At 41.7% G+C, this 3,497-nt stretch overlaps 1 long non-coding RNA gene across 2 annotated transcripts in view; it reads right to left on the bottom strand.

Annotated features, from left to right (window-relative positions):
• LOC126490312 (uncharacterized) overlaps positions 1–2,250 on the bottom strand; it is a 38,378-nt gene extending 36,128 nt beyond the window's left edge. For both annotated transcript variants that reach the window (XR_007589167.1, XR_007589166.1), the window contains exon 1: positions 2,152–2,250. This is a non-coding gene — a long non-coding RNA (uncharacterized lncRNA). The remainder of the gene's footprint in view (positions 1–2,151) is intronic.
• Between the last annotated feature and the right edge of the window lie 1,247 nt (positions 2,251–3,497).

Below are 3,497 nucleotides of genomic sequence, written 5' to 3'. Positions count from 1 at the left end.
CAGATGGAACTCCTCAGGACCACTCTGGGTGGGTTGTGGATGCAAGCCTGATGTCTCTCCTGGTGCCGGGTTCGGATCTCCTTGCTGCTTGGATGTCTCGTAAACAAAGGACCTACCTAGCTCGCTGCAGGCAGGCTAGTGGGAACAAAGGAGCTACCACCCTCCCGTTTGCCCTGCCAATTCGGATTAGGTCCTAGAGCCCGGACAGGCTGGGCTGGGAGATGTTATGTGGTCAACGAGGGAAGGGAGTCCCATGCTTCCCATTCTTTAGATATTCATATTCTTTAGGGTTCATCCTTATATCTATGTTCTTTTGAGTTTTCCTCTGTGACTTCATGCAATCTGCTGACTTAAATAAAATCCTTGTTTTTTATTTCTAGGCTTAGATCTTCCTTGTCATCCCTACCTACATACTGTCCAAAATTGAGAGCTCCCAGTGGTGGTGTTATCAGCATCTCAGATTAATTGTGTTCAGAGTCAGATCCATTTTTTTCCCCAGAATCTGGATTACTGCTCCTTTTTTATGCATGGTCTGCATGATGGCAAAGCCTCTGTCATTATAAGCAAGGATGTGATCCACAGTTCTTATCCTGTCTTTATGCCTACTCTTCATGTTTTTGATGTTCAATGAGCTCAGGTTATTCTTTGTTCTTTGTCAAAAGTTATCACTTTGATTAGAGTCATATTTCTTTGCCAGAACCGATGTCTTTCTGCATCCAGTCTTGCTTCTGTCAAGCCTATTGTATAATATGTCTCAGCCCATTAATGGTTTCCCACAAATTTGAAAGTAAAATATTGGAGTTTTCCATAACCAATGCTTTCTCTCTCTTCTATGGCCCTGCAGTCAGAAATACCTAAGATTTTCTGAGAGGCCATGTTTTGCTAAGTACCTGCATGATATATCATGTTCCTACCCTTATGAAGCTTACATTTTAGCAGGTGAGCCAGAAAGTTAGCATCTATACATACAACATAATAAAATATCATCAAAACAAAGGAAGTCAGTGAAACAATAAAAGCCTGGATTAAGGAAGACTGTTGCTCTACTAATGAGGTCTTTTAGTCAGACTATTTTTTGACTGAGGCCTACAAGCAGATTTTGAGATACAGCACTCTAACCAGAAATAAGGAGTACAAAGTTCCTGTCATGAGAGACAGCTTAGCGTGCTGTAGAGCACTGGTTCTCAACATGTGGGTCATGACCCCTTCCGGGATCAAATGACCCTGTCACAGGGATCACCTAAGACCATCCTGCATTTCATATATTAGCATCATGTTTCATAACAGTAGCAAAATTGCAGCTATGAAGTAGCAATGAAATAATTTTATAGTTGGAAGTCACTACAACATGAGGAACTATATTAAAGGGTCACAGCATTTGGAAGGTTGAGGAGCACTGCTCTACAGGAAGGAAGACGGCTAATACTACATCCTCAGCTATAGCCACTAAAAGCACCTGCTGTGCACATTCACTGTGTTCCTTTTTAAAGGAACCCTGCCCACCTCCTATCTCTCTTTGTCTATATGTCTGTCCCCTTCTCTCTGCTTCTCTGCCTGTCCCTGTCTCTCCCCATTCTCTTTCTCTCCACTCCCTCTCTGCCTCTCTCTTCTCTTCTAGTGCTCCTGTCTCCAGAGGCCAGTCTCCACCCTTTTCTTCCCCTTTTTATGTTCCCTTTCACTTAATAAAAAACTCCTCCAATAAAAATCTCCTCCATGTGAGTTCTGCCACATGCTGCTTTTCTCTTGCATGCTGCTTTTTAAAATTACAATGGCTTTTAAAGGTTATATCCAACAGGACAAATGTTCAGATTATCATAACAGGGTTATAAAAACTATTGTCAGGTTCTGTATCTCAGAAACCTATTCTTTGGGTTTCCCTTCTGTACAAGAGTGTGTTCTTCCTGACCAATAATAGGCTGTCATCTACTTAGACTAGGAGTATAATTGTCAATCACAGTGCCCATTTGTAGATTGGAAGTGTTGCTATGGTTTGGATATAAAGTGCTCCTCAAAAGGCTCATGTGACTAAGGCTTACTCCCTGAGCAGTATATTCAGAGGTGGGGCTTTGAGGATGTGTCTGGATCATGAACGTTTTAACCTTACTAATGAATTCATAGTTTGATGACATTATTAGGCAGTGGTTGGCCTACTTGGAGTCAGGTTCTTGGAATCTTGTCCTTGGGAGTATATCTTGTTCCTGGGCAGCTCCTGTCACATTCTTTCCCCAATCAAATGCTTTGAGTCACTGTGGAAAAAAAAAAAAAACAAGAGAGCTAGATTTTTATGAAAGAAAGTTTCCAAAATATGTTTTTCTCTTTGAAGCTGTCCATTCTAAATATTTGTCACAGCTTGCATATATGGGAGAGTAGATATAGTAACTGCAATAGGAATCATTTAGAGATTGTAACAGTTTAAGACATCAGGACTGTGTGATAACTGTGATATAGTCCACTGTTGTCTGGGTGAGAGTGGTGTGAGGACCCCCATAGGTTGGTGTTGTGGAATTTGGTGTAGTATTGTGTAGGAAGAGGCAGATTACAATGACAAAAATAGCCGTGGATGAGTTCAAATTAAGGTGTTCTTGAGATAGGTCATGGGCTTACTAACATAGAGCTATCAGGAGAAGGAAAATGAAGACAGTGCAACGGAGTCATGGCATTCTTGAGATGTGGAGACTGGGAGAGTGGATTTGAGGGAGGGATACAAGGGCAAATTCCTTTTTGCTTGGCTGGGTCATAATTGACACTAGCCAGGTGCAAGTACAGTCCAGAATTAAATAGAGTTCAGGGGTGATGGGGACAGAAAGTGTTGTAGCTACAATCCAGTGTTGTTGTCTTTAGCTTCAACACTGGGTAAGCTTGGCTAAAAAGAGAAGGGAGGGTCCCAAGAGTCAAGCTTTGTGACTCTCAACCATTTGGAAATGGGGAGAAGGCTAACAACACACACTTGAGAGAAGGATCCAAGGGTAATAATAATAATGATAACAACAACAACAATAAATAAATAAATAAGTAAATAAATAAATAAATAAACAAATAACACAATCTCCAAAGCGGCAAGCAAGCATTAAATTCCAAGAAAAGTATTAATAGTCACTAGGTTGGGGATTTTTAGGTTACAAGTGACTGTAAAGATATTTTCATGGAGAGATGGAGACAAATGGAGATCCTGATGGTAGAGCATCAAGGGGAAGGTGGGAGGTGAGGGATTGCATACGTTTGTCAGGTTCTGTCATGGAAGCACCACAGCTGCTGGTAGGGTGTGAAAACAGACTGGTGATGCAGGGGTCCAAGGAGTACATGTCTGGAAGGAAGTGACTCACAACATAATACTACTACCATGGCCTCCTGGGGAACCACTACTACCTCTAGGCACAATTGTGGGCAGACAGTAGAGGAAGGATCCATCCACTGAGCCCTGTCCTCAGACCCTTCATCTATTTTCTGTGTTTTCCCTTCTCTCTCCTTTCCTTCTTCCCCCCCTTTATTTTTATTTT

Source organism: Alexandromys fortis, unplaced genomic scaffold, assembly GCF_014885135.2.
Source record: "Alexandromys fortis isolate MF-2015 unplaced genomic scaffold, M_Fortis_MF-2015_v1.1 scaffold_239, whole genome shotgun sequence".
Lineage (NCBI taxonomy): Eukaryota > Metazoa > Chordata > Mammalia > Rodentia > Cricetidae > Alexandromys > Alexandromys fortis.
The sequence above is the reverse complement of the archived record's forward strand: the minus strand, read 5'-3'. Positions and strand labels throughout refer to the sequence as shown.